Source organism: Hylobates moloch, unplaced genomic scaffold (genome assembly GCF_009828535.3).
Source record: "Hylobates moloch isolate HMO894 unplaced genomic scaffold, HMol_V3 SCAFFOLD_9, whole genome shotgun sequence".
NCBI classification, from domain to species: Eukaryota; Metazoa; Chordata; class Mammalia; order Primates; family Hylobatidae; genus Hylobates; species Hylobates moloch.
Genome location: NW_026652284.1, coordinates 117,993,452 through 118,006,986, shown reverse-complemented (window position 1 = coordinate 118,006,986; position 13,535 = coordinate 117,993,452).

Below are 13,535 nucleotides of genomic sequence, written 5' to 3'. Positions count from 1 at the left end.
ATCTAAAATCTCATGGCTGGCAGCTCAAAAAAAACATAATCCTAAATGAATCAATGCATTATATAATAGGGAAATAAATGAACAGTGCAATAATAACAATATGAAAAAGTGTTATATATTCTCAGTAAAATCATTTTGTCAGAGGCACAAGGAGTAATAATGCTAATTATACAAGTCATATTAATGACAAGGGCAATTTTAAAGCCTATGGTTTTGAACTCTTTAAAGCACTTTCACATAGATTGTCTCATTTGATTCTCACATCATACCCTAAATAAAATAGGAAGTTGTTATCATTTTCTTTTCACAGACAACCACGTTAGTTGTATAAAGTAACTTCTGATCCTGGATCAGCAGCCCCTAAAGTGCACAGCCAGAATTTTCATTACTACTTCAGGCTCTTTGTTCTGCAGATGGCCCTTCTTTTTTTTTTTTTTTTTTTTTTTGAGACAGAGGAGGCAGAGTCTGGCTCTGTCACCCAGGCTGGAGTGCAGTGGTGCGATCTCGGTCCACTGCAACCTCCGCCCCCCGGGTTCAAGCAATTCTCCTGTTTCAGGAGTAGCTGGGATTACAGGCACACGCCAACACACTGGGCTACTTTTTTGTATTTTAGTAGAGAGGGGGTTTCCCCATGCTGGCCAGGCTGGTCTCAAAGCAGATGACCTTTATAAAGGAGCACTGCAGTGGGTAACATGCAACTCCTCCAGGACAGTCAGCTGGGGTTTCAACTCCAGCTTTGCCAAGGGCTAGCTCTGCTTTCTCATGTCTACAAGACATAATAATAGCAGCTATTTTGTAGAGTCATTATAGACATTAAAATTATTAAAGTATAATATTTGACATATATTAAGTTGGGGTTTATTATAGGTAAAGCAGACTTTATAAATAGGATGTTTATAAATAGAAGCCGAATTGACATATCAGTCTAACAGCAGTGACTAGCTTAATGGGAGTTGTCGCTAGTGATATATTTCAATAGCTAAGCCTGAGCAACAAGTAAGTTACTTTAGAATGAAATGGGAAGACAAGAATGGCCCACTGAAATCTGAATTAAATTGTACAATAAAATAATTGTTTTTTAAAATAAGAGCCTTTTAAGAGTATTTGTGGAAAATGTCTTTGAGGCAAAGAACTCTCTGTCACCTTCCAAGCCAACTAAAGTCACCAAAGTTGACATGAATATCTCCTTGATTCATCTTTCATAAGAGCTCCTATACAGATCAGTTTTGATAAAATCAATATAAATTTTCAAATAGCATATCAGAGTTTAAAAATTCTTTGTTATTTATAAATAGTCCCAGAAATAAGAAGATTAATTTTCAACAACTCAGTGTGTATGGTTATAATGTGTTCCCCTGAAATACAATTTTATATTATATCACTGGAGGGGAACAGATTGGACTCGATTATTTTATTCTCTCTTTTATTATTGAAATATTGAGGCACAACGAAGACACCTTTTTGCCCTAATTGCATGCTCTCTAGTTGCTGGAATGTTGTTGATCCTGAAAATGTCTAATATTGGTGTTGAAGTGACAATATATGTTTCTGAACTACAAGCAGGTGTCAGAAATAAACAAATCGCAAGGGAAAGCACATAGCAAGATAAGGCAACTATAATGAACAGAAATCTATTGTACATTTCAAAATAGCAAGAAGAGAAGAATTCAAATGTTCCTAGCTTAGAAAAATAAATATTTAAGGTGATGAATATCTCTATTACCCTGATTTGATTATATGAGTGTATTATATTATCACATGTCCTCCCCAAAATATATACATCTATTATGTATCAATAGAAACAAAAATAGTAATAATTAAAGTTAAATCTAATCATAAGCTTCATTGAAAAAAAAAAAAAGAAACCTCTGCCACTGCATTTCCTTGCCAGAAACAAACACTGGCCAAGAAAAGAGAAATAGAAATGCTTGGCTCTTTGAAACAAGCATGGAAGGCTTGACATGGGTTCATTTATCATTGCTGGCAATGAGGACCTTCTGGCTGGCTGCAAGAGACTAGTGATTTGCAGAGTGCCACCTTGCCTGTGTAGAAAGCCTGAGATCAGCAGAATCTTCCCCAGTAATATATTTCTCAATGCCTAAGTAGAAATTGCCCTAGTGAAAAAGAAAAAGAAAGAACTGCCTATGTGTGTTCTCAGACCGATTTTTTCTAAAGATGTACATTTCATAATGCCATACAACTCAGGGTTGTCTATAAAAGTGAATCAGGAAATGAAGAAAACGGAAAATCAAGAGGCATTGGAGAATAAAGGAACAAAACACTTCTAAATTACTCTCTACTGATCTCTTCTGAGTACTCGGGTTATTGTGAAGCTTTATTCATGGACTAATGCTTCATTTATAGTCTCTTAATCTGATACGTGTAGTCCTTATAAATAATAGGTTATATTTGTCTATTATCATATAAAACTTTACAGTCATCATCTTATTTAAAACAGCTAGCAATGATGAGATGAGTATTACCAGTGATTGAATATAGCTATGGTAAATGAGCTCATAGAAATTATCTAACCAGTGTAAATTTATAGGGCCAATAATTTGCAAAACTCTCCCTTGTACAGCAGTCTTCTGGTTCAAAATCCAATACATTTCGGCTACTCGCATTACTTAGATAAATCAGTTTCTGAAACAAAAGAGCATGCATCCTCACAGAGTGCTGTTACATAATCAATGTGGGATGATTTTCCAATTCTATGACTCTTTCCTCATTTACAAGCTGTCATTCTCTTGTAAAGATGAGATTCCCCTTTCCTAACACCTCATCCTATTGCTTAAGTGTGTGTATGAATTTCTAGGTTTTAAAATTCAATATAGTATAACATTTTAATTATAACTGCATTATGATTATCATTATTAATTTTTAAATTGTTTTATATTAGACTGCGGTTTGAATTTCAAAGTAGTTTCGATCTACTTGACATGTTTCTGTCAGTTTTCAATAGCTTCTGTACTTTCTGGCACAAGATGTCCTAGGCTTATCTTATATTATTTCCTACCACAAATCTGAAATCACCAATTTCTCTAAAATGTTCTCATTCATTTTCATGGTAAATAATAATTAGCAATCAATATGTAGGTGCTCAGTAGGCCTATTGCTACAGAGATATCCTAGAGTTTCAAATCAAATCTAAACGAGTGCCTTCTTCCTCACATTTTTCCCTCCCTTATTTTTATACCTTTTTTTCCCCAGACTTAGAAACCTGGTTCCAAGAGCATCAGTAGGTTTACTCATTTTCTCTATTCTACAGATTCACTGCAAAAATACCACTATTAACCATAAGCTTATCGTAAAGTTCAAGAATTCTTGCAGGTTTATTTTTTGTGCCCCATCTGACCACCATCTAGGCATAGACCCAAGGCTTGTAAGAACATCATAGATGATCCCGCTCCAGAGAAGCTGTCTCAAACCAGAATTGCCCACTAACCCATAAATTTAACAAAAATGATAATATATGTTAGTTACTACTATTATTTTATAATTTTAAGCCACTGTATTTTGGAGAACTTTCTTGACACAATAGAATGGTCTTGTAATGTGCCAATCTGGCTAGACTGACCTACGTTTTAGAGAATTCTCATCCTTGTATGTTTCTGTAAGAATGGAGCACAAGGAAGATGCCTGCAGGATTTGGAGGGCAGAAGAAAGGCATTAGCAGTTTTACAGTTGACACACATTGTTCCTGATCTGCTGACTCACCTCGTTGACATGAAGCAGCCTCTGATCCTACAATTTCTTTATGTTCCCTGATCTCTACTTTAGTTTTTAGGGTTTCTGAGTCAAATGTGTGTGTTCAGCTCTGTGACAAAGGGCCCTAGTTTTTGTAGGAAACCCATTTACCAGGGTCAGAGACAACAAGAACAGGCAAAGGTTTCAGTCTGTCCTTGTGAAATTCCAGCTCATGTTTCTTGGGTTACAGCCTGCTCCTAATATTCCCCTCTTAACTTCCTGCCTCATGGGCTTCATATTCCAACATAAGGCACGGAGACACAGCCAGAGTCTATGTAGCTTACAACTGCATGAGCCAATTATTTGTAACAAGTCCAGTTTGTAGATCCTACTGACTCTGCTTCTGTGATTGAGCCCTGACTGATGCATAGAAGAATAGAGAATTAATACAAAAGGTTTCGAGAAAATACAGGGATCCTGTGTAACTTGGCTTATTATGGAAGGTTTCCAGAAAAAAAAAAGAAGGAAGGAAAGAAGGAAGGAAGGAAGGAAGAGAGAGAGAGAGAGAAAGAAAGAGAAAGAAAGAAAAAGAAAGAAAGAAAGAAAGAAAGAAAGAAAGAAAGAAAGAAAGAAAGAAAGAAAGAAAGAAAATTAAGTAAGTTGGGCTAAGTTCTCAAGAATTGCCAAACTTGGAGATTTAAAGGGGAGCTTTTTCCTGCCCATGTCCTCTAGAAGTTGGGATAAATCCTAAAGATACACAAACCACCTCACTGACACAGCATACAGCAATGGGAGCATTGAATTTGAGGACCTACTTCCTTTCAGATTGGGGGATATACAAAGTGGAATTTCTTGTTCTCCACTGTACCATGAAACTACAGAGCCCTTACTTTCTTTTTCCCTGTCCCTTGGAGAATTGAGATAATGCAATTTGCAATGGAATCTATAAATTTTACACTCTCTAGAATCAGGTTGTCAATCACTAGTAAAAAGGTCGAATTTCCAATATCAACAGTAGCTCAGTTAAATTGCTTGAGGCCCCTGGGGCAGTTAATTTCAAATGATATTCTGCATCAGGTATTTTATAATTGCATGCTGATATTCTCTTTATTATTATAATAATATTATTATTGTCATTACTACTACTACTTAATACTGGCAAAACAGTTGTCTGAAGAAGGAAAGAAAAAGATTCTGAAGTGAAAAAAGATTCAGACTCAATAGGCTATTTTTAATTAGAGCATCACTCAGGCTTTTATCTTTTATAGATAATTTACAGTTTATGTCTTTAACCTTTTGTATTTTTAAAACCCGACAAAATCAACTTTTCATATTATAACACTGTTGTGGGAAAAATACAGAGACTAATTATCCTGAAAGATCACATTAGGAATATACTACTAGGTCATTAACTGATGTCTGAGATTCTGGTAATGTAAAATGGGCTCGAGTGAATTGAAAAGATACACATGAATAATAAACAGATAATTTTCTCTTGGTAGTTTTTTAAGGGAGCATATCAGCAAACTCACACAATTTCTTATGGAAATCAACAATGTATCTTTCTCAAATTCCACTGAAATCACATCCAGCTGGGGGAGAAAAAGTTCTTTGATTACCACTCATGGGGTTGAGCACATTACTTACCTAACAGCAAAGATGGCTCATGTCAGAAACTAGAAATTACTTTTCCTAAGTGTCTTTTAACTGTGGGTTCCAAACATTTTCAGTTAGCCAGTTCAGGACATGCCTCCCAAAGCACGGGTGGAAAACAAAAGTATAGATATAAGATTCACTAAGGAGGAGTTAAAATAAGTGGAGTTATTCTACTGGTAGCTTGTGGATGGGCCCTAGACACACACATGCCCACTAGGTCATGGGACCGTTCCACAGACATTGCCAAGTGAATGCATTACTGGGGCATTTTATCACCAGTACCAGCAGGACTCCGATGTCCTTATCTACCCCCAGCTGCACCGCTCCTGGGAATAGAACCATAGCATTTCTGAAATGCTCTGAGCCAGTATACCTCATCTGTAACACGGTGGGAACAAAGAACATGCACTTCATAGGGGCTGTTATGTAGCTACTGCAGGATAATACATGCAAAGTCCTTTTGTCATTGCCTGGCACATCATGGACTCACAATAAATGGCAGAAATGTTAGGAAGGTGTTACCCTATTGTTTCCTGTCTATACTTAATTCCTGTGGCTCTCAGTCCTTCTCTTGATGCCATGCTATTCAGTTATATTACATCCCTGTGGATGGAAGGGACTTGGCCTCTAGCATTCTCTTACAGTTCTTGCACTTACTATTATGTGATGTACTCACATTGACACCCTGGCTTGCTTGTGACCTGCTTTGATCTCGATCTTATTTTCTTGCCCTCCTATTATTCTTTTCCCACCACTAGTTTGGGGCTTGACTATATTGAGCCCCTTTGAGCTATGATTTGTATTTTATATTCAACTTTCCATAATAAAAATCTATTCTGATATGGCCTGGTTTTCAATGTCTCTTATTCCTTTGTTATCACCCTATGGGCTGTGTTGCATCTCAGTGTGCATCAGCCTTAATAATAGAACCTGGAGAGGCTTCTGATGTTATTGGAGATTTATCTTAAATATCAACCGCGGTGATGTGGCTTTGAAGTGTTCCACAGTGCCTGCTATTACCTTACTTTCTGCACTGGGGTCTCTTGTCTGTTACTCAGATACTATTTCAGTACAGCCTGGTTTCACATTATACCAAGTCTCTTTTACTCATCTGTCTTTAAATGTCACAAATACATATTTCCAGAAATCATTCATTTTTATTTATTCTACCAATATCTCTTGGGAAACTACTCTGTTCAAGGCAGGCACTGTTCTTAATACCTGTATCTATATCTAATCATCTATCCAAATCCATCAACAAGACACTTGGCTAAATGGGGAAAGTAGAGACAGTTTTCCAGGCAACATGTTGGATGCTTCCCGTGCAAAGTACATCATGGAGAATTTTAATAAATTACATAAATTATATAAATAGAGTATGGCTGTAGTGTAAGTCCTGGGAAATAGGAATGTGTAACAATTATGTGGCAAATTAGATAGTTTTTCAGGAACTGCTGACTCTACCACTCCCTCAATCTCAATACTGTGTTATACTTCCCATGCTCTGGCCCTAGCCTTGCCTTGCTCAATGTAAAGAATAGAAATGACCCAGTGACAATCTGGAGCCTAATACGTAGGAGCATCCTGTATTTACACTCATCTACCCAGAAGCTTCCCACCTTTGTTAGGAGAAGAATATGCTTAGGTAAACACTGTATTTACAGTCTGGGTTCCAGACTGAGCACATGGGCTGGATCTGTGGTCTGGATCCAATAGCAGGTGTTCCACAGCCAAATCAAACCACCTGCCAACCTTCATACTTGTGAGTGGGGAATATTTACTTATTGCTATTTGCCATTGAGATTTTGGGTTTATTTATTACCTAGAAATAGCTGAATAATTCAATAACTTATGCTGAAATGGTGCTTAATATTTTATATGCTTGGCACATATTAGCTCTTTTGCTCCTCCTAACAACCCTATGAAAAATTATGTAAGTTATCTTGATTTTATAGAAGAGGAAGCTAAAACACAAATATCTGAGTCTCTTGCTCAACTCAGCAGGAGAGCCTAGTTCCCAACCTATCAAGGTGAGAAAAACTGAGACTGAAAATGTTTTCCAAGCCTGGATAATGCTGGTCTTTTAACCAGCTTATGAAATTTGGATTTCATCTTAGGAGCTTGCAAGGCATTAAAGAAATATTAAGAGATGAGTGATGTGATCAGATTTGGCTTTATAATGACGCTCTAACCCCTGTGTAAAGCATGAATTGAAGGAAGAAAGAAGGTTCTAGATAAAAACAAAAAACAATACAACCTAGACTTAAACTGGGGAGGTAGAAATTGAGATGACAGACGTAGACATTTAAAGATTATTTTTACTGTGCCATCAATTCAATAGAGTGAATTTTTTTTTTTTTAAAAAGGAAAAGATTCTTAGATTTCAAGAGTAAAGAACTGGATCCTGAGAAAGGGCACCCTGGGAAGGGGATGGTCCGGTAGGGACAGATGATTTGAGATACTTGTGAGACATGTCCAGTAGGTGGTCTGACAAATTGTTGGTGCTTTAGCATGAAATCTGAGCTATCTAGGTTTGATCATAATAGAAATAATGAGTGACTGAGATTGCCTGGGGAGAATATAGGTCAACAAATATTTCTAGGAGGTTAAGGTGGGAAAGCAGAATAGCATATTCCCATAGAAGTTAGAACAAATCTTTCAAAGGGAAAACAATCAAAATTTTTAAATTCTACAGAAAAGTGTATTTAGGGCTGAAGAGAGTCCTAGATGCCATTAGTGACTTGGTGGCACATCTTAAGATACTTTTCATCTCACATCTCACAGAACTCTTCTTACACTGCGTGCTCTAACCATCCTAGATGAAGCAACTTTCCCCAGTGTGCCCTACTCTCTTTTGCCTCTTGTCAGAGCTGGTGTCAACGGTGCATTAGCAATGGGTCCTACATTCAGAAGAAAGCCAACCGTTTTTAAATTTTCTACTGTCACCCATTGTGAAATTGTAAATAATTGTATCTTTGAGCTTGTGTTTTGAAAGGGAAATTCGAAGGAACAATGGAGCAGGCATGTGAGCCGTGGAGGTATGTGTAACATGCATGTCTGTGAGGCCCCATAGGCATATGGGGTCATTCTGATGCTTCATGGGCACAGTGTTCTGATGGACAGGATGCATGGGGCTTCAGCAAGACTCCAAGTGTGTAGAAAAGCAGCACATCTGTGACCGAGCAGGGGTGCAAGGAGGCCTGAGAGGCCCCGGTTTCCTTTAGAAGCAGAACTTACTGGAAATGATGGTGTAGAGGAAAGGGAAAAATAGAAAAATGTATTTACTTTTCTTTTCTTTGTTACTTATCAGTAAGTTGAAGGTAGAGAGAGTTGGTAGAATGTGCATTTTTCAAGAGGTGAAATAAAAACCATTGAGTTAGCTTTAAACAGTATTTCCACTGTTCTAGTAAAAACTAAATACACATACGTGTACCAACGACGGAATACAAATTGTGTAATTTTGATGATATTTTTCTGAATTAAATGTTCTTATAGTGGAGTTAAACTTGTACAATATGAAGATGAAATAATATATTTATGCTAATAATTAAAAATATTAATTTTTCTTTAGCTAGAAGGACATTAAATAGTAAATGAAAATACTGTGACAAGCCAAGTTGAGAAAGAAACTGTGGAAGACAGAAAAGAGCTTTGTATTTTAGTACCTTAATTAGAATTTTTTTTCTGCTTTTTGAACAAGGGGACCTGCATTTTCGTTTGGCTGGATCCCACAAATTGTGTAGCTAGCCCCACTTCTGTGTCTGTGTACAAAAGGATTCTGCATTTTTCTGGTTTTTTGACTTCCTCAAGGAAGCATTTCTTAGACATTACAGCCTATTCTGTTGCTCTTTCTTTATGGCCCCTTTTCTGTTGTGTGTGTGCATGCGGGTGTGTGTATGTGTATGTGCATGTGTATGTGTGTACATGTATATGTGTGCGTGTGTGTGTGTACATGTGTGTCTGTGTGTGCATGGGTATGTGTGTTCCTATGTGTGCATGTGTGGTCCTGTGTGTGTGTGTGTGTCTGTGTATGCATGTGTATGTATGTCCATGTGTCTGTGTGTGTATGTGCATGTGCATATGTGTGTATGTATGTATGTGTGTGTGCATGCACATTTGTGTGTGTGTTTCCTTATAGTCATTTCTATTTTACATGTCTCTATTCTCTTACAGACTATAAACACCTCAAAGGTAAGGGGTGATGTCATCTTCACGGTTATATGCCCGGTTAGAAAGCAGTGGAAAGCTCATTTCTTGAAAAAATACATAGTGAATTCAACACAATATGTTTCCCAGAAAGTGTCAGATTTAATTTTTTTTTAAAAAAAGCAACTTTGGAGAAATGTGAATTGTCTTTGGAAATTACTTGGGATTATGGAATGATGTACAGGGAGATAACACTGCCAAATTAGTTGAGAAAAATTTGGAAGTATCTTGCATGCTATGCTATGCAGTGTTGGCTTATCCTATCGCAAGGGGATTTTTAAGCCAGGGGATTTATTCACTTTTCAACAAATGTTTATTAAGGATCTACTCTGTGCCCGGTGCTGTTCATGGTACACAGGATACATTAGTGCAAATTTCCTGCCCTTGTAGTGCTTACGTTTAACTGGAATGACATTTTCAGATCTATGTTTTGGAAAGCCCACTGTATAGATGTTATCCAGAGGTTTCACCACAGTGTGGATGCATCATCAGTTTGAGATGTCCTTTAGTGATCTTATTGTTTTTTTAAAAAAACCTCAGAATCTTATGGCAATCAACCTTGCTCCAACCCTGGAAGTCTCATTATCTGATCTAGGAATGAGGAATTCAAATATTATGTCACCAGATTAATCACTTATAATTTCATTTGCCTTTCTTTAAGTTAACCTTATATGAATTCTTGAAGCATCATGCTGCCCTGTGAGCTGCCCTGTGAACACAAATTAACAAGCATAGATTTTCAAGTGTTCTAGGATTAAAGAAATGTGGAATTTTAAAATGGACTTTTCCATTTCTACAGGGAAATAAAAGGGTAGAAGAATGCAGAAGAAGGAGAGTTTGCCATTTCCACTGAGTAAAGACCTCTGCCCTGGTACATATATGCTTTGTACCATCTTTATTTTTTAACTCCCAAACCATCAGCCTAGAGGTGATCAATAACATCCCAAGACCATATGTAGCTATTCAACCAACAGTAAACGTTACAAAGAAAAGAAATAGCAAGGGTCAGAACCATGAAGGATTCCTCCAACTAACAGAAGCTGGAGGAAGTAGTGTCAGTGCAAGCGATGGGAAGAACAATCTCAGTGATGTGGAAGGAAGGGCAAGTGCCTTCAGGGCTTATGGAGGAGAGAGGGACCTAATCACAATTTTGTTGCATTTTTCAAAAGTAATTTTTCTCATTATATGAAGATATATTTTAAACGAATAGTTTCCCAAACTCTCTTTATAATTAGATTACCCAAGGAGCTCCAAAAAGGGCATGGTAACAAGACAAGGAATACATATTTTTTTTGCATCTCCCTAGAATGGTAATGCACAGCCATAAATTAGGTAACCAAATCTTACTTTATTTTATTTTTGCAAAAGTATAATTCAGAGTGGTAATAAAGTAGCACTGTTCATTCCTTGGACAACTCGTAATGGGCAAAAACACACAGTATTACCCCAAAACCTATCAAAAAGGAGAACAGATTTGCTCATTAAGACACTACAGGTGAAAAAAAAAAAATGACCTGACGCTTACAGAACAAAAAAGTACATAGTCAATGAAGAGAAATGTTTTTATAACTGCACAAACAGTAATTCCAATCCAGTTGTCAGAGCATAATGCATGGGGAATTGGGACATCAGATTGAATTATGTACGATAAGAGTAATGAATAATTTTGTTTATAATTTTATTGGCTAAGTGCTTCTCCATTCGCAGTGAATTTCTCAAGAGAACAAGTGGCAGATTTTATTCCTATGGAGGATTTATTACTTTTGCTAATTTGACAGCTCGATGTTTATAGTTATGGGTCATGGGTTTACTCTGCATGAGATGGGGTTAGGCAGGGCAGAAACCGGCTTCAGAATCAGGCAGAAGTTTTCATTTGTAGAACAAAAGCCAAGGTCATAAAGGTCAACAATTGGCGATCATTAGGATATATTCACTATCTGTAACCTTTGATTAATCTGGAACCATCTTCTTCATCAAACTTCTACTCCTGAACTTTGGATGTGTCATTTTTTCACAATATCCAAGATATCTCCAGTTGGCTTTACCTGTAATACAGACTACCCAATGACAATACAGCCATAACTGAATTAATGCTTTTTTAAAGTCAACATTTCTTGTCTTCCCTATATCATAGAGTAGTGATACCACTTGGTCTCCAGAGTCAGAAATCATGTCATCTCATCTACTGCTTATTTATTAACTTCCAATAACCTTATTCATTCTTTCTCATAAATAGCTCTTAATCTTTTCTTTCATTGTCATTATTACAGTAACTAGCTTTTTTTTTTCTTTTTTCCTGGATCTTATTCATTGCTGTTTGCTTAAATTTTAAGACTTTCCTATCTGGAGTTCTTGTCTTTAGTTCCTTTCCATTTAAAATACACTCTGCCTTAAGGAGAAAATGTAGAAATAAAAATATGGTCACACTTTTCTGCAGTTTGCAATTACTTGGACATTTGTTATCAAAGTTGACACTCACGGCCTATTGATTTCATAGCTTCTATAAGCCACGCTTGCCTTTCTCTCTAAACTCATGGGCACACAATGTTGAGAACACAGGTTAAGAGCTCAAGTTATAGAGTCAAGAAGTAAGAGTTCCTATCCTGGATTTTCTCTTTAAGCTTTTCTCATACTTAATGTCACCCAGTATTCTCATCTGTGATATGAGGATGATGAAAATTACTAATAGAACATACGCATATATTTCTGGCTAGTATTAGTTAACACATATAAGAACTTAGAATATTGCTTGACTATAATAAAAGTCATCAAAGATTGTAAGTGTTATTATTACTTTTAACTTTTCTCCTAAGTGCAACTTTATGTTTTTGAATGTCCCTCCCTTTCTTATATTTTTATAGATTTGCATATATATATTTCCTTTTGCCAAGAGGCCAATCTTATCCTCCATGACAATCTCAGCTTAAGTTATCCAATGCTGGGAAGCCTTCTCTGATACATTAGCTCTATCCCTACTACCAACGATCATTTTTTTCTGAGCTCATCTCTGATTTCTGTTTTCCTTTTTCTTTTTCTTTTTCTTAGATGCAGTCTTTTTCTCCTGCTCAGGCTGGAGGTACAATCTCAGCTCACTGCAACTTCCGCCTCCACTTCCTGGGTTCAAGCAATTCTCCTGCCTCAGCCTCCCAAGTAGCTGGGATTATAGGTGCACACCACCATGCCCAGCTAATTGTCATATTTTTAATAGAGACAAGGTTTTACCATGTTGGCCAGTTGGTTTAGAACTCCTGACCTCAGGTGATCCACCTGCCTCAGCCACCCAAAGGGCTGGGATTACATGCATGAGCCACCGCACCCGGACTCTGATTTCTGTTTTAATAGCGCTGTATTTAGCTTGGTAACTGGTTTTGTATCATTCATTTACTCATCTACCTCCCATCTGATGTGTATTCTTGAGGACATCTCATTTTAGTATCCTCAATGTGTATGCATGGTATACACTCAATGTGTGTCTGTTAAATAAATCAACGAATAAAAAATAAATTATGAAATAGCCATAGTAAAAAAAACATAAAAGACAATTAAAAACAGGAGAAGCTTTACCACACGTAAGAGAATACTGTAATATATGGACGAAAGGCAAATGTCTGATCTTTCTCCTCTAGCTGAGTGGTAAAATATCTGATATGGCTGATGAAGTCTCTATGGGTTTTAATTTGGTGAGGGGAGAGTATCTTTTTAAATCTAAGATTGCATCAGAAATAAGAGACCATGAAATACAGAGACAAAGGAGAAAAACAAGGAAGAGAATGTGAAAATGCAAGATCAAGATGTAATGAAGAACTTAAGTAGATTTCTTATCATCTGAGAATGAAGCCAGAGATTCAAAATCCCCAGAAGACATGAGGCTTTGCATAGCAGGTCTATCTGACAAGATTGATAATATTTTCTATGTGATTAAGTACCTGAAGCAGGTCAATTACACTAGCTAATCCTTGCATGTAGGCCACAGCAGAAACTGAAGA